Genomic DNA, 23787 nt, shown 5'->3' on the forward strand with positions numbered 1-23787 from the left:
ATTTTTTTTTTTTTTTTTTTTTTGAGACAGAGTCTCGCTCTGTCGCCCAGGCTGGAGTGCAGTGGCCGGATCTCAGCTCACTGCAAGCTCCGCCTCCCGGGTTCACGCCATTCTCCTGCCTCAGCCTCCCGAGTAGCTGAGACTACAGGCGCCCGCCACCTCGCCCGGCTAGCTTTTTTGTATTTTTTAGTAGAGACGGGGTTTCACCGTGTTAGCCAGGATGGTCTCGATCTCCTGACCTCGTGATCCACCCGTCTCGGCCTCCCAAAGTGCTGGGATTACAGGCTTGAGCCACCGCGCCCGGCCGAAAAAGGGAATATTTTCTACAGTGGCATTACAACAGACCAAGTAACATTAGAGGTAAAACACGTTTTACATGTCTGTGGCTCTTTGTTTTTCACAAGGAGTTTTTATTACTTTGTCATTGGGGGAAAAAAATGAAAAATTTTAATTAGGTCAAGGAAGGATATAACTATGCTACTTCTATCATTTTGAAGGAAGGGAAGGTATACCTTCTAAGTCCTGTGTAGTTTCAAAATTCCCATTACTTGCGAGACCAGGTGAGACTGCACACTTTTAGACTTCCTACCGTGTGCCAAAACTCTAGGGATAATCAAGAAATGTTTGTTGAATGAACAAATGCTAATTTAAAATAGAAAAAGAAAGTCCAGATTTCCTCCTGAGTACAAGATGCCTGTAACAACAAACTTCTGAAATACCAGTAGTCTACTAATTACATATTCAAATTTCAGCCACAGAAAGTTGAACCAACTCTGCCAATTTCTGGGACTCTCTAAATGAACTCTTAATACAAAAACACATACTCAGACTCAGCATTTTTTCTAATCATTTACAAAAGTAAAAGGACATCAGGACAAGTTCTGGTGAAATTTTATAAACAGCCATGAATTGCAGGTGTAGACCGCCAGGTACATAACTTGTATATGACAGGGGGTACCATGTGGAAATTACAGACATCTCCCTTCACCAAAAAGATTATATCCAGGGGATACTACACAATTTAAAAAAAAAAAATCTGAAAAATGGAATGGGATTAAGATCCTTTAGAATAGGCTAGTGGTGATGATTTTGTTTTTACAGCCCCCTCCTCACAAATAATGATAATGACACTGCCCTTAGCTTTCTATGTGCAAAGAGAGTATTAACCTTCCCAGGCCAAATTTATGACTACACCTTTTCCACACAAAATGGAAGGCACTTCTAACTCCCCAGATTACCTCACATTACTTGGATGCCACACAATAAGATGATAAAGTATCAAGATATATATTAATTTTTAAAAGTTCACCAGGAGTTGGATATTCTAAACTGGGTTTCTGATTCTTATCAGTGAGAATGAAGTCAAGCTCCTTATTTGGTGGTAAGAGGAGATTTGGCCACAAATAATTCTTTTAGGATTGACAGACAAGTACTATGCAAGTTCTATCATCTCATCCAAAAACTTGCTTCTTATATTCTGCTTTTAACCCAATCTACACAATGAAAAGTCAAGGAGACTGGTTTTGCATGAAAGCAATGGACTTTCCTAATATGACTTCAGAGCATCCCATGCTTTTAAGTCCTTGTTCAACCACTTATTGTCATTTTCCAACTCACTCTCTATGCGCCCATCCCATATTTCAACTACAGGTATACCTCCTGGCCCTTTCTATTTCATAAGCTTCTTTGGAAGAAAAATCTACTGATTTATACAATAAACTTTCTATCTCTACTTAACCAATTTGATAATTTAGTATCTGGAGATAATTGTAAATTTCCCAAAACTTCTTCATCAAGAATTTTGGAAAAAAGAGCTATCTAGAAAAGTTATCTTCCTGAAAACACTGTTGTGCTAAACTGAAACACAGCTTTTTCTCAGGAGCTAAGCAGCTACTTGGGTCTACATTTTCATGCACTAAATAGTTTTATACGATCATTTTTTAAAACAAAAAATCCCAGAAAGAACTGTCAAGCTAGAACAGCTTACAAAACCCCTTCTGTTATGAACTAGGAAATCAGACAACAAAACTCACGTGAAGCGTGTCTAAACGAACATAAGCTCGAAGAAATGAGCGTGGAAGTCTCCATCCATACTAGCTTTCCCTTTTTTTTTCTTCCTGAGACAAGTGACTCCCTGTCACCCAGGCTGGAGTATAGTGACGCAATCCCGATTCACTGCAACCTCTACCTCCTGAGTTCAAGGGATTCTCCTGCCTCAGCCTCCCGAGTAGCTGGGACTACAGGCGCCCACCATGACACTCAGCTATGTTTTGTATTTTTAGTAGAGACAGGGTTTCCCCATGTTGGCTAGGCTGGTCTCAAACTCCTGACCTCAAGTGATCCTCCCACCTTGGCCCCCTCAAAGTGCTGGAATTACAGGCGTGAGCCACCGCGCCAGGCCATACTAGCTTTTCTGAAGCCTCTTTACTCATTCTTTTGTTCTCTACTCTAGCAGCTAAAGACATCTCCTAAAGAGACAACTAGTGTGCCTCAGCAAGCACTTGGTGTTAAGACTAAACTGTGAAAAGCACTAAAATAAATGCATCATTCATCTATGACCTTCTGAGAATACCACCACCTCATATTTGAATAGGTGTCTAGTTATCATGAGAACTTTCATGCACTCATTTGATCCTCTTTAAAAACCACAGGAAACAGGACAAGCCATGTTATCAGCTCTATTTACAGAGAGGGAAATCAATTTGAAAAGGTTACATAGCTTAATCAAGGTCACAAAGTGACTAATTGGCCAAGCTGGTACCCAGTCTTACGACAGTCCAGGGCTCTTTCCTCTACACTGATCCTAAATTGAAAAAAAAAAAACTTTTTTTGGACTGCTCCTGCAGTGTAGGGCTACCCCATTGGCAGAGAGTAGCTGAAAACTTCTGTATCTCTCTATCACAAGAAGTGGACAGGCCTAAAAGGTTTCATATTTAGATGTTTCTTTTTTTTTGAAAAAGGTGAAGATCTGGCTGGGCACAGTGGTGCACATCCTTAGGTAGTCCTAGCTACACAGGAGGCTGAGGCAGGAGAACTGCTTGAGCCCAGCCTGAGCAACACAGTGAGACTCCATCACTAAAAATAAGAAAATAAATAAATCATATAAAAAATTAAAAATTTTAAAAAGGGGTAAGGGTCCAATGAATTGACTAAGAAATGTGTTGTTGCAAATCAGAATGACCTTGAAAAACCACAGTACTTGCATGCAAAAATATGATCTGATTTAAAAAGTGAATATGCTTAAAACACAACAGAAAAATCAATCAATATATGTATTTCATATTACTGGTTTAAAATTTCTGAATATGCTGTAAAGAGAAAAAGAGGTGAAAAATGTCAATTAGACTGGGCGTGGTGGCTCATGCCTGTAATCCCAGCACTTTGGGAGGCCAAGGCAGGTGGATCACGAGGTCAGGAGATTGAGACCATCCTGGCTAACACGGTGAAACCCCGTTTCTACCAAAAATACAAAAAAAAAAAAGGCGTGGTGGCGGGCGCCTGTACTCCCAGCTACTCGGGAGGCTGAGGCAGGAGAATGACGTGAACCCGGGAGGTGGAGCTTGCAGTGAGCTGAGATGGCACCGCTGCACTCCAGCCTGGACGACAGTGCAAGACTCTGTCTCAAAAAATAAAAAATAAAATAAATAAAAATAAAAGTCACCTTTCCTTACCAAAAAAAAAATAGAACTCAACATTCCTTGGCCTGATACTCAAAGGCTTCCTCCATGAGTATAATCTTCATTATCCTTGGTCATTTCCTTTTTCCCATACTAGATTCCAAATTGTATTACATGATTGTGGCTCCTTATACTGCTCTAATTCCAAACCTTTGCTCAATGTGTATACAGAATGTCCTTCCTTCTTTCCCTCTAAACATCTACATCTCCCTTGCTTCCCACACTACCATCTAGAACTAAATTCCATCTATCCTCTAAGAAGTCTCCTTCCCTTTACCCAGAAATTCTTCTTCAGCAGAACTTCTATGGCACTTAATCTGTATCTTTTGTGACAATGATTGCTTTTTATCTTTTACCACAGTGAATTATATCTTAGATCCCCTAAGCCTGTGGGCAGAATCTATTTACAAGTCTTCTCTGTATTTCCCACAGCACTTTACAATCAAGAGATTAAAAAACAGGTATTATTGTTTCAAAGAAAATATTCCTACAACTAAAATCCTTTAAATAACATAGCACTGTTAATAAGCCCAAGACAAACTTATTCTGTATTAAAATGTTATCTAAAAACTAATGACACTGGCTCAACAAATTAAGCCTTCAAAAATTAGTCTCCATCTTATTACCCAGAGGGCAGCATGGCAAAGTGAGAAAAGGAAAAAAGGACAAGATTGACATCCTGATTCAGCCATTGTTGTTAAATTTCTGCTTCCTTCCTTATCTTGTGAAATAGATGTAACCACTGACTACCTGGGAAAACTAGGAATAACTACTACAGTAAATTATTATGCATTATGGTTTTTATAAATAGAAATTTAAGAACAGCTACGTTAACTGCAAGATCCCTATTCTGCCACAAAAAAAAAAAAACTGTTGTGCATCCTTTGTTCAGCATTATGAATATAAAGAATAAAGACATGAATGGTCTCGTAACACAGACAAGTTCAGTATACTGTAGATCCTTTCACAGAGAAGTAACACAACATACTGAGTGCTAACCTTCTAGCTATCTCTAAAAAGATGGAAGTCCAAGGTTATTTCTAAATTATTTTAAGCATAAAGCTAAATATTTAAGAATGAGTTATAACTAAGTTTCTACCAAATTAAAATTAAAACATTGAGGCTTACAACAGCCTACAGGGCTTCCTGATCTCATCTCCTACCACTCATTCTATACCTGGATCACCATGCATGCTCCTGCCACCCTGGGCTTCCTGATGAAAATCCAACAAACTGGGCTCAGTTCTATCTTAGGGCCTTTGCAAGTGTTCTCCATACCTTGAATGCTCTTTTTCAAGATCTTCACAGGTCTTGCTCACACACTTCATACAGATCTCGTTCAAACTATCACCTCCTCACAGAGGCTTTCCCTGACCACCCTATTTAATATAGACATCTCTCTCCCATAACCATCATTTTCAATCTCCTTAGGCTCTTTCGTTTTATATCTCTTTATAGCACTTGTTAATTAGCCTTCGGTCATTATTCACTTGTTATCTGTCTTTCCTGTTAGGATAAAACTCCCTGAAAACAGTAATATCTCACTGGCTGCTGTACACCTTGTAACTAAAATCATGCCTGGAACACACTGAGTACTTGATACATATTAATTTTTAAACTGATGAATAACATATTTGTGAGTGACGAGAAATATTCATCATTGCAACTTACGTAATTTCTTTTTTTTTTTTTTTTTGAGACGCAGTCTTGCTCTGTCGCCCAGGCTGGAGTGCAGTGGCCGGATCTCAGCTCACTGCAAGCTCCGCCTCCCGGGTTCACGCCATTCTCCTGCCTCAGCCTCCCGAGTAGCTGGGACTACAGGCGCCCGCCACCTCGCCCGGCTAGTTTTTTTTTTGTATTTTTTTAGTAGAGACGGGGTTTCACCGGGTTAGCCAGGATGGTCTCGATCTCCCGACCTCGTGATCCGCCCGTCTCGGCCTCCCAAAGTGCTGGGATTACAGGCTTGAGCCACCGCGCCCGGCAACTTACGTAATTTCTTAAACCAGCTGCTTCCAATTAAATCTAGTACGTTGAGGCTACTCCTAGAACAGAGGTTCTTAATTTGGGGCTCCAAGTTTCTGGAAGGAAAGTCTACAGCTTTTCTTTAAATGGTCCCTAATCTCAAAAACATCCTAGACCAGTGATTTATGACTTTGGCTACACCATGGAATCTCCTGGTGAATTTTAGACATACAGATGCTTAGATCTCATCCCCGAGGGTATATTTTTTCTCATCTGTGGTACAACCAAGGACGTCTAAAAAATTACCCAGGTGATTCTAGTGTATAGCAAAAGTTGAGAACCATGCAATTTGAACACAACAAATGTTAACTGGCTGAAAGTCCTCAAAGGTCCTTACAGTGAGAGAAAGCAAAAATTGAAAACTACGAATTTTGAAGGAATTGGCATTGCTGGCAAACAGATCAATATACAAGTTCCTGAGTAATTCTATATCATAAAAACATTTTAAACAAAAACTAGTAGCTCTACCTCCACTTAAATACTAACCTGACATTGAGATTTTAGAGCTTACTCCCAGAACACAAATAACATCTTTCACTTAAAACAACGTATTTCAGACAAACATTCACTTCTTAATACGTTACTTATAAAAAACTAAAACTATCAAGAAAACAATACTTTTTGAAGACGAACCAAGAGCTATATTACAACTATGAAGCTCTTTGTAGTTTTATTGCTAAAAATGCCTTTGAAGCAACACATTTCCACCAATTAATGTCCTCATTTAGCCTCAACTGTTACACAGGATGACAGGCCCTGAATTTAGGTGAAACTAATACTGACAACAGACACAAAGGAGAGAGAAAGAGGGAGGGGGAATTTCAGAGATTTATTTAGATCATGCCAAAAGGGTTTGAAAAGAGCAGGTGTCAGACTGACACAGGTGGCAAATTGTTTTCTTTTTGAAGTCAAACAAGCAAACACTGAGTAATAAGCCAATTCACTGATACTAACCTAGGGTTTCATAAGTTACTGGTTTTTATACCTTCATCCAAGTAGCCCTTTTAAAAAAGTGATTAGCAAGATAGAGAGCAAAACAAAATGCTAAGTATCTGTAAAATAAATAAATCCAGATGCTTAAATCCATAGTGATAAATAATTTTAAATTATTCCTGGATACTTAGAATCACCATGGAACTCATTCCATCTATCCCTTTCTTTCTTTATTCTTGGCTGTATGGAGATATCTGCTGACACAGAAGCACCAGGTCATAAGCACATCTGACATAAAACATTACAAACTTAAAGCAGTATTTTTTAAAATCTAAAGGGCTTGGGGAAGAAAGCCATACTCCTAGCTATGAAGCCTCTGTGGCTTGACTTCCTGGAAATATTGCAAGGATATTTTTTTGAAGAATTATTCAGTTTCTTTGTTGAGTAAGTTAATTTAGTAAGAAAAGTGCAAACAAAGAAATACACGCAGATACACAGTTCATCAACGCATTTTAGTTGTGGGGAGAGATCAGGTTTAGGACACAGGAATAAGTATAAAACTATTAAGAGTTGGAAAAGCCCTCTTTAAAATTTCCCTTCTAGAAAGATGGGCACAAGGAAAGCTTTAGCTTTCTATGTCGTTTTACTTGGTAAAATATACACTCTTATTAGTAACTTTATCTTTTATCAAATGCCTGTGGAAATAAATGTTCTGGGATTAACCAGTGAATTTAAAAAAAGCCACAGAAACATATTCCCAAAATGTGGGCTAGAGATGAACAGAATAGCACGGGATACAAAACCCCACGTGCTGTTTACAAAATGTTTTCGCGTACATGACTTTTATGTAACAGGAACAGAATACTAGTATAGAGGAAATGAAGACTACATGGCAGGGTTGGCTACTTGGAGGTGAAGGAGTTAAAGATTTCACGACCCATCAAGAGACCAGGTCATTTATACACTAGATTACCAAACCAGAAAAAGTCTGAGTCCCCTCACTCCATTACATTTGGAGAATTGAGAATCACCAAAAAAACAAAGTATCAATACAAAGAAGAGAGAGAAAGTAAGACAATCTGACCCTGAAGGAATTGTAATGTGGAGAGAAAACGCAGCCCTAGGAGTTGTCTAAGTCAGGTAATATAAGAGCAAAAAAGTTGAACAGCACAAGAGACTATTTCATGAACACCAGATGCCTTGATATGTAAGGGCTTTAAAGAGAAAATACTCCCCTCATGAGCTGCTGCTTCAGTGCCTAGTTCTTCACTCAACTATACCCTCCTCTAAATCAGATGTAGCATTTTGAAATCGACCTCACTCCCTTAACCACACTTAACTTTTGGAGTAGAGGTTAATGAACACACCAGGATAAAACGATGTCTAGTTTGGCAGGAGTGGGAGTACAAAAGTAAGGGGAAAAAGACAAGTAAGAACAAAAGCAGTGGCTCACACACCTCACTCTACCCCAGCTAAGCTGTGGAAAGCTGACTGGCATATCCACATACTTAAATTATACGTTCCTGGAAATGAGGGAGGTGGGGAAATGCTAACATTCTGATTTGTCCCTTAGGAGGATATTCCCCCGTCAGGGTTGCCCTTGAAGAATTTCCAGTTGTAATGCTCACTTCAGCCTCGACCTCCCAGGCTGAAGTGACCTTCCCATCTCAGTTTCCCGAGTAGCTGGGACTACAGGCATCAACCGCAACATCTAGCTCATTTCTTGTGGTTTATTGTACAGATGGGCGTCACTACGTTGCCCAGGCTGGTCTCGAACTCCTTGAGTTCAAGCGATTCCCCATGCCTCGGCCTCCCAAAGCACTGAGATTACAGGCCTAAGCCACCGTGCCCGGGCTCTCACCACAATTTATAAAAGGAGAGAGAATGAAGGGAAGGGTAGAATTTCCTCTTTAAAGGTGGTCTGACTCACCAAACCATCTTCACTGCAAAGCCTTAAACAGTACCAGAATACAGGAAAAGGACATTGTATGCTTTTCTTAGAGCTGGGACAAAGAAATGAGAGGGTGTGGTGGGGGAAGGAGTAAACAATCAGCGCAGAAGTAACCCATATTGTACATGGTTTATACGATGCCATCTCCAGGTTTAATCTTTCCCTTTTATTACTTTATGATTATTTTAATGGAGATGGGGTCTTACTATGTTGACCACACTGATCTCAAAGTCCTGGCCTCCTAAAGTACTGGGATTACAGATTAAGCCACCACAAGCAGCCTAATCCCTCAATTTTAGTTTCTTTACCATAAGAGACACAATGCTTACTATACAATTAAAATATGCTATAAAATATTAAATGGAATAACTATACAAAAAGGCATTCCTGGCATTCAGAAAAGTTGATGGTAGCATCCTTTCCCCCTCAAAGATAGGTACTGGAGACCCTAATCCAATAGTTCTCAGCCAGGGATTTTTTTTTTTTTTTTTTTTTTTTTTCTGAGACGGAGTCTCGCTCTTTCGCCCAGGCTGTAGTGTCGCGATCTCGGCTCACAGCAACCTCCACCTCCCAGGTTCAAGTGATTCTCCTGCCTCAACTTCCCAAGTAGCCGGGACTACAGGTGTGTGCGACCATGCCCGGCTAATTTTTGTACTTTTAGTAGAGACAGGATTTCGCCATGTTGGCCAGGTTGGTCTCGAACTCCTGGCCTCAAGTGATTCGCCCACCTCGGTCTCCCAAAGTGCTGGGATTACAGGTGTGAAAAGCTGCTCCTAGCATTGGGGATTATTTTGACCTTAGCCCAACCCCCAAAAGAGCACATATAATAAAGTCTGGAAAAATTTTGTTGTCTCAACTAGGGTGAGGGATGGTCCTACTGGCATTTAGGGAATAGAGACCAGAGATGCCACCAGACATCCTTACAGTGCACAGAACAGCTTCCCATGACAAATAATTATTAGACCCAAAAGGTTAATGGTGCCTCTGTTAAGAAAACCTGCCTAAAAAAATTCATTTTTGGAAAAACCACATAAACATAGAAAAGGAGAATAACACACTCTAGTTCCTACAATCTATTGGGGGAAAAAAAAACCATTTAAAAGATATTATAGGCTAAGTACAGTGGCTCACACCTATAATATCAACACTTCGGGAGGCCGATGCAGGAGGATCACTGAAGTCCAGGAGTCTTAGGCTGCAGTAAGCTACTATCACGCCACTGCACCCCAAACTGGGTGATAGAGTGAAACTCTGTCTCTAAAAAGAAAAGATAGTCTAAGAACAATCCTTTCTTGTGATAGCTATTATTTAAATGACAAAAGTTCAGGGGAAAATCTTGTAAATATCAGAAAAAAGCTTCTCCTCCTAAGCAGTTTAAAAATATGCAGACAGCCGGGCACAGTGGCTCACACTTGTAATCCCAACACTTTCGGGAGGCCAAGGTGGGTGGATCACTTGAGGTCAAAAGTTCGGGACCAGCCTGACCAACACAGTGAAATCCCATCTCTACTAAAAATACAAAATTAGCCAGGCGTGGTAGCTCATGCCTGTAATTCCAGCCACTTGGAAGGCTGAGGCAGGAGAATCCCATGAACCCAGGAGGCAGAGGTTGCAGTAAGCTGAGATGGCACCACTGTACTCCAGTCTGGGCAACAGACCGAGATTCTGTCTCAAAAAAACATTAAGAAAGAATATTCCAGATCATCCAGAAAGTCAGTATCTGATAGTGTTTATATGGAGAACTCCCACACCGGAATGTAAACTCCTAACTCTAGATCCATCTCTTCTCAGGTCTCCCTATCACCTTAGCCCACAGCAGTCACTCCTTCCTTCCAACCACTCCTTCCTTCTAAGATTTCAGCATTTAATGGCTGTACCATGTATCTAATACTTAGTACACAACGCCTAATTCTTGTTTTTTATTTAAAATACTAAAATGAAACAGAGACAGGGTCTCGCTATGATGCCTATTCTTGTCTAGAACTCCTGGGCTCAAGGGATCCTCGCAAGGAGCTCGGCCCACAATATCCAATTTTAATGCTTCCTTTTCTACTGGAAAGTGGAGGGGAAAGCTGGGAGCAGTGGCTCACACCTGAAATCCCAGCTACTCAGGAAGCTGAGGCAGGAGAATCGCTTGAACCGGGGAGGCGGAGGTTGCACTGAGCTGAGATCACACCACTGCACTCCAGCCTGGGCAACAGAGTGAGATTCTATCTCAAAAAAAAAAAAAAAAAAAAAAAAAAAAAGAGTCACATAAATTACTAATTGAAGACAAGAACCAAGTTTTCAATTCTTCTTAAGCGTTTTCATCATTCCTGATCTAACCACCAGAGAAGTGTTTCCTTGCCCTTTGGTGGCAAGGTTAATCTTGATGATAAATGATCCTGAAAGGCTAGTCTCCAAATAATTAGAACCTTGAAAATATTTATATTTTTCTCTGCTCGGAAAATTCTGGAACTCCTTTTCTAGGACTGCCACAAGAACACTTTTGACTACCCTCAATGATGACACATTTTAGTTTCCATTCAGATTACCAACTATGGTAACTCCTCTGATCACTGTTTAAGTACTATTTATTAAAGGAACAAACATAAGCTATTGCTCTTGGAAGGCTGGCCTGCTAGGAAACACCCAAGAGCAATTCTGTACCTTATCCTTCCATAAATTAGTCAGCCAATCTTACCATTCAAAGATGAAATTAAAGGCATTTATCTCATCTAGTAATACCATCAGTAAACCATGGAAGCTTAAATAATCTAACATTGCTTTGGACATTATGGAAATGACAACCTCAGCACCTAATAAAATGTAAAGCCAAATATATACATATCACGTCAATGGTCTTGAATGTACACTTACCTTGAAAATTTCAAAGTCACCTCACATTTCTCAACTCTTGGACCTGAGACCTGCTTACTATCAAGTTATCATTGAGAACAAATTAAGAATTCTCAATTGGGAGGTCACCTATTGCACTAAGCAAACTGCCCGCAAATACAAAATTAGCCTTTCTACTTACACTATTAAGTCAAATTACTTCTGGTAATACTTGAGAGTATTTGCATGAGATCAAGTTCATATACAGCTGGGCAGAAGCAAAATGAGTCTTAAGCAAGTTTCATTCTGTTTCCATCTTACAAAGAGAAGACTGGCCTGTCCTCCAACCCTTTTGAATAAGCATCTTGAAAAATTCACTATGCACAGGGTGTGCCCAAAGAATACTTGGTGGAAAAATCTGCTGGGAGAGTGCCAATTTAAAAAGAAAAACATTTTCACCCAGTTGGAAATCTAGAGAAAGAATAGTTGCAGCAGTTCAGCTGAAAACTCTCAAGATCTGAAGAAAATTTTAGAAAAACCCCAGATCTTTTTGTTCTTGGAGTAAAATTCTATGAAAGGCAACTAAATGAATCAATGAAGTATTCAACTATGTTAACTTTATGCACCTAAAAAGCAATAACTGAAATTCTGCCTTTGACATTTGACAGTGCAAAAGGCACTAAGTACCTTATTTGTTCTACATAAATGAATTTTATAATCTGCAATAGTTTTTAAATCAACTGTTTCTGGGAAATAATGAAAGAATTTTATTTCGCTTTTTAAAAGAGCAAGAATAACAAAACTTTTTTATTGTTTTGCTTTTTTGGGTGGGGAGGGGTTGGAGGAATCGGGTTAAAATTTTGTTTTCCACTAGAGACTTTTTTTTTTTTTTTTTTTTTTGAGACAGTCTCACTCAGTGGTCCAGCTGAAGTGCAGTGGCACGATCGATCTCGGCTCACTGCAACCTCTGCCTCCCAGGTTCGAGAGATTCTTATGCCTCAAGCCTTTCAGGTAGCTGGGATTACGGGCATGTGTCGCCACACCAGGCTAATTTTTGTATTTTTTGTTTTGTTTGTTTTTGAGACTGAGTCCGCTCTATCGCCGAGGCTGGAGTGCAGTGGCGCAATCTCAGCTCACTGCAACCTCCACCACCCGGGTTCGAGCGATTCTCGTCCCTCAGCATCCCGAGTGGCTGGGATTACAGGCACCCACCACCACACCCAGTTCATTTTTGTATTTTTAGTAGAGACAAGGTTTTGTCATGTTGGCCAGGCTGGTTTCAAACTCCTGACCTCAAGTGATCCACCTGCCTTGGCCTCCCGAAGTGCTGGGATTACAGGCATGAGCCACCACACCCGGCCAGGAGACTTATTTCTGAAGCATAACACTCCAGCAACAGCTTGATTAAGCTAAAAAGATACCCATCTGTTACAGGCCTTTGTCTTCAGTCTCTCACAACACCCACCCCTTTCCAGGTCCACTCAGAACCTTACGCTCAGATTTTTTTTCCACTACAGTAAGTGAACACAACAAAAAATTACAGTTACTACAGGGACACACTGGTCCCAGGTTGCCTCATGAGAAAAGCAGGTGAGTGGGCCTGCTGGAGCTTTGCACTAACTCTATGGACTCTGTGGAAATTGCATGCAATGCAGGCTACATGGAGGAGGGTCACTGGGCTGCTCACTATACCTCAGCAAAGCAAAAGGCCTGCCTATGCCTATGACGACAGCCTTTCCCATCACAGCCTGGTCCCACCACAAAACAACAAGTAGGATTTTTCCAAAAGGTACAATCCTAATTTTTCAAGCCTAGGAAGACAAAATGTAACAATTCTCAACAGTTGTCCAGAATTCTTCCTATTCTATTACTCCCCCTTTAGTACTAATACCACAAATGCTAAGAAAAATAACTTCTAGTTCATCCTTCAAGTTTTCTGGTACTCACAAAATCAATAAAAATAACATGTGAAATTTTAATCACAAATCACCTACTCAGACACTGAAATGACAAAAGCAGACTAATGATGAAAACCAATCAGGATAGTCCTCAACTATTTTTTCAATATCCTTTTAAGTTCTATGGTAACTAGATTTACCAGCAAGAGTTTTCTTGAGGAAAATACTAAACACAAAGCACATGCTTACAATTCACCTGTAAGCACAAGGTAAGAATAATGGAGAAAGAATATAAAATACCTTCATATCTCAAAAGAGCTCTTTTTCCAGCAACTGGGGAAATAGCTGTTTGGGGCTTTTCCACATAAGATATAAATCATCCCTTTTGAATGTCAAAAATGTTTAATTTAGCCATTTGATGGGGAAAAAACTTAAATAGTTCAATTCACTGGACTGTTTATTATGTAAAGGAAAACTATTTGAACTTCCCACCGTCCCTCCTGGTCAATGCTGGTGTCCACCCACGTACTGTGTGGTCAGAGAGCTGTCTAAAGGAGTTACAGCAAACAGCAAAGGTATGTGCCTTCAGGCTGCTCCGTTTCTCAAAACAGAATCTTTTTTCTGCCCTCTACCAATCAGTTCCAGGAGTTATCTTCCATTCAGAAGATAGAACGTGTATGACCACAAGCAAATTATTTAACATATCTATAGTCTTGGGTCTCAACTGTAAAATGGGGTATCATCATCATAAGGAAGATTTAAAGACACCAAACCTAAACCACCTAACATACACAAAAGTGTGATCAATAAATACTAATTCCTTTCTTTTCTTCCCTTTTTAAAAAAATAACTCCAACCACTTCCTAGATGTTATGTCTGCCCTAGCAAAATGTCCCTCCTCTACCCATCCAACTTTTTTTAAGACAAGGTCTCTGCTGCTCACGCTGGAGTGCAGTGGCACAATCTCGGCTCACTGCAACCTCCACCTCCTAGGCTCAAAGCAATCCTCCTACCTCAGCCCCCCAAGTAAGGTGGGACTATAGGCGCATGCCACCACACCTGGCTACTTTTTTTTTTTTGTAGAGAAGGGGTTTCGCCATGTTACCCAGGCTGCCCTAGAGCGCCTGGGCTCAAGGGATCTGCACGCTTCGGCCTCCCAAAGTGCTAGGATTACAGGAGAGAGGCACCACACCCATATAACCCATCCAACTTCTACTCCACAAAAGAAAAAGAGTAATAGGGTATTGTAGGCTTAAGGATGTATTTGGTTAAGATACACATGGCCATTATACCTTTCCTCAAAAAATACATATTACCAAATTAATTTATAATAGTCTTTTGAATATAAACATAAATGCCGTATTTTACATGATGGTTGGTAGACCTCTTTTCATCAATCAAATCTAATGAACAATTTGATTCTGTTTCCACTAAAAAAGCTAGTGCTTATGCCCAGGAGATAGGTAAAGAGCCTAGCTTATTATCTTGATCTCTTATTAGCTGTGTGACATTAAGTTACTTAAACTTTCCATTCCACAGTTTGAGTCTGTAAAATGAAAATTATATCATTGTACTGTTGGAGGATTACATAAACTAAGTTTGTAAAAAGCTCTTTATAACTAAAGAGCTAAAAACAATTCAACATATGTAGGCTATTATTTCTCTACCAGGATGTCTCAACTGTTGTCTGATTAGGCAAAGTTGGTTAAAAACGTTGTTTCCGGCAGGGCGCGGTGGCTCATGCCTGTAATCCCAGCACTTTGGGAGGCCGAGGTGGGCAGATCACGAGGTCAGGAGATTGAGACCATCCTGGCTAATATGATGAAACCCCATTTCTACTTAAAAAAAAAAAAAAAAAAAAATTAGCCAGGCGTGGTGGCGGACGCCTGTAGTCCCAGTCTCAGCTACTTGGGAGGCTGAAGCAGGAGAATGGTGTGAACCCGGAAGTCAGAGCTTGCAGTGAGCCCAGATCATGCCACTGCACTCCAGCCTGGGCGACAGAGCGAGACTCTTGTCTCAAAAAAAAAAAACCAAAAAACGTCGTTTCCTAGCTCACCCAAATCAGTTGTTCAGTCAAAATCCTCCTGGGTTCTCAGGTTTCAGACTAATTCAGTCCCAAAGGCTCTAAACTCTGCCACCCTGTTTCTTCCCAGGATACATCTCTGGCAAGTACCAGAGAAACAAACAGTGTTGAAACTGCAATTAAAGGGAGAGCAAGAAAATGGCACTACACATACAAGGGTGTTCAATTCCCTGGCACATGCCCTCTATTCTATTAGGCCTAAATAAAACAACTTATAAGAACATGATCTTAAACGAACTATGACACCTCTCTCTGGTTGCCATTCCCCAATCTCCCCATTTCCCCCGCCCCCAAAACAATTTTCTCTACAATCCTTCTTACCTGAGTTCTGAATATAATCTACATGATTACTACACTGCTACTAAATAGGCTGCCAGAACAAACCACAATATTCACAATTTAACAGCAAATTTTCAGTATATTTTGTTTGCGGAGTAGACCCTACAGAAACTTTCATCAGACTTAAAATAATTTCAAAGCAATTTTGTCTACCATGGTGCAAGAAACCTTTTTTCACACTTATAGAAATATAATATCAAACAGGATACAGTTGTCACAAAGCCTTAACTAATAAGAATCAAAACTGGTTAAGATTTCTTCTTATGTTTACTATATACTAAACCCCCTTGGTTTCAAATCTATATAAACTCAATGTTTTCTTTACATTGGATATTTAAGCATAATTTTCCAAGATGCACAACAGAAAACTGGAAAAAGATAATTCGTTGGTAAACATGAAAGGACATGGCCTTAGGCACAAATTTCTACCCAGCTTGCAAAATAATCTAGTCCACTTTGGTCCATGTTTAGGGAGGCGGGGAAATGAATTAAAGTACCATCCATTTAAAATAGAATGTGGCCCCATGCTTTCCCTTTTCTAGTTAAATCTATTTGTTTTATCACACTGACAGAGCCTAATCGGGGACTCTGAACAGGACACTCCAGGTATACCCAACAGATGAAAATATTTAAATAAAAATTAATGAATGCCTACCTCATCTGCTCCTTCTCCATCTTGACATATCCATCCAATGTAGTTACCCCTGCCAAACAAAAATCTGGGAATCACCCATGGCACCTCTTCCCTTTTGCTCACCACATGCAATCAGTCACAAGCCCTCATCACCCCTACCTCCAATAACCAATTACCTTAAATCTTTCCTGCCAAAAGCTGAGTCCACTATTCAGCTAACTGGTTAGCCTAAATTCACCTCTATTCCCCTTCTCCACACAAGCGGGGTCTGAAAAATACAAATCATGTAAGCCATGTCAATGGCTTCACAATAAAAATTTTAACTTTATGTAATCAATAAGGCCATCTGTATGATCTGGCAACTAGCTACCTCTCTGGTCTCATTTCTCGCTACTCGTAAAATACACTAAACTTTGCTCTGTTCTTTGAGAGAGTCAAGCACCTTCCATTTCCAGGACCTCAGCATGTCCTGTTTCCTTAATCAGCAGCAAAGCCCCATTCCCTCTTATCCTTCGGGTCTCAGCTTACATGTCATTTCCTTCAGAAGACTCACCATCACATCCCCACCACATGCTGACTAGATATATCCAATATGCACCCTCAGAGATCACTCTGAACTTTGTCCCTGTAGCACCCACAACAATCATAAATATATCATCATCCATGTAATTACCTGCTTAAATATTAATCTCTCTCTAGTCTATATTCCCCATGAGCGCAAGACAAGGATTGTATCTTTCTTACTCACCACTGTATGCCTAGCATCCCAGCATGTGTAGCAGGCATTCAATGTAGATTTAATGAATGAATTAATCAAATCCAAACTCCTCCAATGAAAGTTTTCAGGTTTCTGTACAGATCAGTTCCTTCCCCTGTTTATAGAAGATTATTTGGAAGCTGATTTCCTCATTGTTTTTTATTTTTTGAGAGACAGGGTCTCACTTTGTCGCCCATGCTGGAGTTTAGTGGCACCATCACAGCTTACCCAAGACTTGAACTCCTAGGCTCAACCCATCTTCCTGTCTCAGCCTCCTGAGAGCTGGGATTACAGGCTCAAGCCACTGCACCCAGCCATTTCCTCATTTTTAACACTTGCTGGAACTTGTAAGGAATATAGAAAACTTCATTCTTAAGACTCTAGTAAAGAACCTGGACTCTCACGAGCTATTAAGGTTATTTTGCAAACAGTACTGAAATGCTTCTGGTAACCTTTATCTATTGCTATGGTCAGCCAGGCTTGAAACTTCAATCACCTATGATGATCCCTCCCGTAACTGACCCCATACATCACAGTTATTAAGTCCCATTCAGTTTACCTCTACATCATTTCTGCAATTATCTCTTTTTCTTCTCACATTACATTTATCATCTGTACCTATACTACTATGTCTTCAACATATCCCATTCCCACGGAGCCACCAAAGCCCTGTAACTTTCAACTTGTCTTCTCTGTGTGCCTTGTGCCATCTGCCTATACTGACCTCTCAGAAGGTCACAACCAAAAGAAAACTGTCTATCAAAATATTTGCCATCCTTCAAGACTCATTTCTAACATTACCTAGTACCAGGCACTGTTCTAAACATTCATCTTTGTCTTACTAAGTTCTTCACTCCCTTCACTCTTTAAACTTCTTGAGGATAGAAACTTAGCTTATTCATCTGTTATCTCTTGTGTCTTACACATTTACTAAGTACTTATTATATGACTAACACTACCATAAAAGAGTACGTTCACTTCAAAGAACAAAAACAACAATCACAAGATAGCAGAAAACACTACAGCAACTGTATCTATGGTAAATGGGTAACCCCCAAATTCCTGATGCCTAAGTTCCTTTCTTCAGAATCCCACAACAAGCACTAAGAATAATTTTCACTACCTACGTATCTTCTCAGGAAAAAAAATGAGAAGGGAATAGAAGAAAAAACACAAGTTCCTATTTCTGCCACCTGACGTCATGTGCAGATTAGGAGAAAAGCCAAGGGGCACTAAATCAAAGGTGTTCAACAAATGAAAGTTTACTCAGCTCTGAAGTAAATTCTGTAAGAATACAATGAAATTATTCCCACATTTCTATCCCATACATCAAGAAATATGATAATCACTTTAATGCACTATGAAAAGTAAATAAACCAAAGAAATGAAGGTATTAAAAGAACCAAAGCTTTAAGTCACAAGTCAAGAAATCTGTTTTGTTTCAAGTTATACCAGTGCTTTGCTAAGTCCTTTGCCTCAGCTTCCCCCAATGCAAAAAATGGTAATGAGAACAGTTCCATTCATGTTAAAGATAAATAGTCACATTTCAAAGTAGTTTGAGACTTAAAGGTCACATAGGGTCAGCTCCCTCACTTTAATTAGAAAAATGGTTACATTAGTCCTACAGCTAGTTTTTAGCAGAGAAGGATTTAGCTGAGAAGACTTGGGTATCCTGGGTGATGTTCCTCTCAACCCACCACTCTATGAAATGCTAAAGAGTAGAAAAATGATAGCCAGGTGTTCGGTGCACACCTCCAGCGACTCCAGAGGCTGAGGCAGGAAGACCACTTGAACCTGGGAAGCAGAGACTGCAATAAGCTGAGATCACACCTCTGAACTCCAGCCCAGGTGACAGAACGAGACTGTCTCTCAAACATATACATACATACAAACACACATAAAAAGTAAAAAATGACAAACCAATTTGATTGCCACTTTGGCAACATCATCTGTGTATTCTTAATAAATTCAAGTAAGAGTTACAATTTGTTATTTATTTATTTTATTTATTTATTTATTTTTGAGACGGAGTCTCGCTGTTATCCATGCTGGAGTGCAGTGGCGCGATCTCAGCTTATTGCAGTAGCTGGGACCACAGGCACCCGCCACCACGCCCGGCTAATTTTTTGTATTTTTAGTGGAGACGAGGTTTCACCGTGTTAGCCAGGATGGTCTCGATCTCCTGACCTCGTCATCCACCCATCTCGGCCTGGTAATCCTAGCTACTCAGCAGGCTGAGGCAGCAGAATCGCCTGAACCCGGGAGGCAGAGACTGCAGTGAGCCAAGATCGCGCCACTGCACTCCAGCCTGGGCAACAAGAGCAAGACTTGGTATCAAAGAAAAAAAAATTTCCCCAGGGTGAGAAAACTCACTGCAATCAAGACCATCAAAAATTAAAATAAGCGCTTTAGTGTCACTGAACTGCATCTATAGTTTATTTTTACCCAATCTTGATCTGAAACAGACTTCAGGAGACTATTAGTCAAAACACAGGTTAGCATACATTCAACCAGAAATAAAAACATGAAAACAGGGAAACAAAATGAAGCTATTAAAAAGGTACAACAAAAAGATCCACAAGTTTAGCTCTAAACTTCCAGATGTCAATAGGAAAACAGAAACCTAGTGAACAATTACAGCACCCAGGTAATAAAAACAGACTAAAAGCTTAGACAAACATACAATTATTCTTGGCTGCACAACTTTCTCCCTGAGGTCCTTATACAGAAGGCATTACAGAATACAGAGAATATCCTCAACAATATTTCAGTAATCACAATGAAATGGTTTATGAGGTTATTTTTATACTGAACTTCAAGATAAGCCTAGAGTAACACTTGGGAGAAAGAAAAGAAAAAAAAAAAAAAAAAACTTTGGGGAGAGAGAAAAAAGAGGGGAAAAAAAAAAAGAAAAAACACACACACCTTAGGAGAGAGAGACCTACATAATGTGGTCCAGGTACCCAGAACACTGCTGATTTAAGAGCACAATAAAGAGAATTTCTAGAAAAAAAAATACTATTTTAACAACAAGTACTTACTATATAGAAGTTTATAAGCACAGGGCCCAGAAAACGAAAACCAAATTTAGCAAAATATGGAATGGGGCCGGGCGCGGTGGCTCAAGCCTGTAATCCCAGCACTTTGGGAGGCCGAGGCGGGTGGATCACGAGGTCAGGAGATCGAGACTATCCTGGCTAACATGGTGAAACCCCGTCTCTACTAAAAATACAAAAAATTAGCCGGGCGTGGTGGCGGGCGCCTGTAGTCTCAGCTACTTGGGAGGCTGAGGCGGGAGAATGGCGTGAACCCGGGAGGCGGAGCTTGCAGTGAGCCGAGATCACGCCACTGCACTCCAGCCTGGGCGACACAGCGAGACTCCGTCTCAAAAAAAAAAAAAAAAAAAAAATATGGAATGGGTCCAGAAATTAAACAAAATTGCAGGGGAAAAAAAAGAGACAACCCTAAGAGGGAAAAACAAAGAATATAAAAAAGAAAGAACAGCAAGCACAACTCAGCAAGTACATTACATACATATGATAATTAAATGCTTTTATTTCTACATCTACAATTAAGAATTAAACATTAAGATATTTATGGAAGCATTCAGCTTCCTTAATTCCATATTCAAGGAGATAAAGTTTAAATTCCTGTACCTTCCACAGTGATGACTTATATCATTGTTTAGTGACATTATATCAAACCCAAGATACTGCAGAATTTTCAAAGAAGCAGTTATATGTCCACTGTACCAAGGAAGGAAGATATGTGAAATATTTCATGAAGATTTTCCAAAAACAGTTTAAAACAAAAAGAGCAAGAGTTTTAAACCAAACATAAAATCAGTCAACCATAAAAATTAATAAAAAAGAAACCCTCTCTAAAGTCTCATTTAGCAATATAGTTTACTGTCAAGTAATACAATGATGAACATACAATTTGCTAAACATTCAACAACATAGAAAAATTAATCATTCTACAGCTAGCATGTACCAACGACATAGAATGGATCACTGTTTCTCCTCTGGGAAGTGGGAAAGAAAAAACAATTGAATTCTTAGTGAAGAAAGGGATTGTAATTTCCACAGAACTATCCACTTGCAATTTAAGCAACATCATTTAAAAACAGCTCATTCCAACAGTCTCCTCTATTAAATATTTTCATTAGGGCTGCCTAGATGAAACCTAGCCCACCATATTATATCTTGGGCAAAAGAGTAAAATACAGACCGGCTGCTGAAAGGGAGCGCGGGGAGCTGAAATTCATCAGCTGGGTCAAGTTCCTGAAGAATTAACTAACTACATTCTAGGATTCATTTCTCAGCATCAAAGAACAACTTTTTCTTCTTCTTTTTAAATTAAAGCAATGCCTCCATTCTCATTGTCTGGCCAACTGCTGAAAACTTTTAAAATACTCAGAAGATCAACAAACACTTGGCTAAACAAATACCAGCCTTAAGAGTCAACCCGGTGATCCTGCTCAACAAGAACTTTAAAGTATTTATGCTTTCTTTACTGGTGGTTTTGGTTTCCACAAAAAAAAACTTTTTTTTTTTTTTTTTTTTTTTGAGATGGAGTTTCGCTCTTGTTGCCCAGGCTGGAGTGCAATGGCACAATCTCAGCTCACCACAACCTCTGCCTCTCAGGTTCAAGCGATTCTCCTGCCTCAGCCTCCCGAGTAGCTGGGATTACAGGCGTGTGCCACCAGGCCCAGCTAATTTTGTATTTTTAGTAGACGAGGTTTCTCCATGTTGGTCAAGCTGGTCTCGAACTCCCGACCTCAAGTGATCCACCCACCTCAGCCTCCCAAACTGCTGGGATTACAGGCATGAGCCACCATGCCAGGCCCTAAATACAATTACAATATGCGAAAAGAGCATTTACTTCGGAGTACTTTCAGTACCCAAATTTTCTTTAATATGATCTAATGCATGAAAATTCTACTTTTCAAAGTATCATTCAGTTGATTTAATTGCAAGAGGATTCAACTGATCCCAAAATGTTTCCTAAAAGCCATCCTTTGGCTGTTCTTATACACTTCACACCCTTCCAAACCATAAACCATTATGTGAGAAGAATGTGTAGAACTAGGTAGTAAATGAATAGACTTAAGGTTTTTTCAAGTCACTAAATTATCCTATAGAATAAGAACAATTCTCTCAGCTATTTTTATTTCATTGGTTTGTAACACTTACCTACAACAGTACCAAAACTCAGAAATGTTTTCAATGCAATGTATCCTGAGAACAATAAGCTTATAGAAAGAATCTAGATGCTTTTCTGTTAAATACTCAAAATAAGTACATGCAATTTAAAATCCTTTAACTACAGTGTTTATTATACTTCTCAGCACAAAATATTTAACATTAACCAAGATTTTTTTTTTTTTTTTTTGAGATGGAGTCTCGCTCTGTAGCCCGGGCTGGAGTGCAGTGGCCGGATCTCAGCTCACTGCAAGCTCCGCCTCCCGGGTTTACGCCATTCTCCTGCCTCAGCCTGCCGAGTAGCTGGGACTACAGGCGCCCGCCACCTCGCCCGGCTAGTTTTTTGTATTTTTTAGTAGAGATGGGGTTTCACGGTGTTCGCCAGGATGGTCTCGATCTCCTGACCTCGTGATCCGCCCATCTCGGCCTCCCAAAGTGCTGGGATTACAGGCTTGAGCCACCGCGCCCGGCTAACCAAGATATTTTTAAAGCAGTGATTTAAACAGCAAAGTTAGGGGGGATAATGCCATGAATATTAGCAAGCTGAATTAAGCTACTAATCCATTCAAAGAAAGGTGGGTTACAGAAGAAGCAAGCCTCTGAAACATATTTGCTTTAAATCTAAACACAGAAGTGAACTTGAGCACAGTGAACTAACAAATGATAATGGAACTAGGTCTACAAGGAAGAAATTCAGCAAAAATTATCCATTTCTTCCCTCAAAATAGAAAAAAAAAAAGTTTCATTTCAGATACAATATGTTATCCATGCAGATAATATAAACAAAATTGGGGAACCAGAAAATTTACTTTAAAAAATCACGGCTGTCTCAACAACCAAACACTCCAGTGAAAATCGTAGTCATCTTTTAATACAGTCAAGGAAACACCAATTCTTCCCACATATTCATCCTTTTCAGCCTTTTCTAGTAAGTCAGCCTCTAGCAAAGAGGAAATGAAAGAGGATCTACTAGTCAACTATCCTGCCCCTCTTTTCCAACTCCTCATGCTACCTCTCAAGTCTGAGATTCCTAAGTAGATAAATGCACTTATTTAACATTTAAGTATGTTATAATATAGTACTGCTTTATCTAAGTACATAGATGCTGAATCGAGAGTGACAAGAGTGAAACGTCTCTGTCTCCACCATGCCAATTTGGAGTGCCACCCTTTAAGCTTATGTAAAATTTTCTCAAATCAACAGATTTAGAAAAACCAGTAAGACGAGGTGGGCAGATCATGAGGTCAGGAGTTCGAAGCCAGCCTAGTCGACGTGGTGAAACTCTGTCTCTACTTAAAAAAAAAAAAAAAAAAGAAAGAAAGAAAGAAAAGAAAAAGATTAGCCTGACGTGATGGCGGGTGCCTGTAATTTCAGCTACTCAGGACACTGAGGCCCAAGAATCACCTGAACCCGGGAGCCAGAGGCTTCAGTGAGCTGAGATCACACTACTGCACTCCAGCCTGGGTGACAGA

At 39.8% G+C, this 23787-nt stretch overlaps 1 protein-coding gene across 4 annotated transcripts in view; it reads right to left on the reverse strand.

Annotated features, from left to right (window-relative positions):
• KANSL1 (KAT8 regulatory NSL complex subunit 1) overlaps positions 1–23787 on the reverse strand; it is a 198526-nt gene that overhangs the window by 117265 nt on the left and 57474 nt on the right. The window lies entirely within an intron of this gene.

The sequence above is a fragment of the Theropithecus gelada genome, chromosome 16, assembly GCF_003255815.1.
Source record: "Theropithecus gelada isolate Dixy chromosome 16, Tgel_1.0, whole genome shotgun sequence".
Taxonomy (NCBI): Eukaryota; Metazoa; Chordata; class Mammalia; order Primates; family Cercopithecidae; genus Theropithecus; species Theropithecus gelada.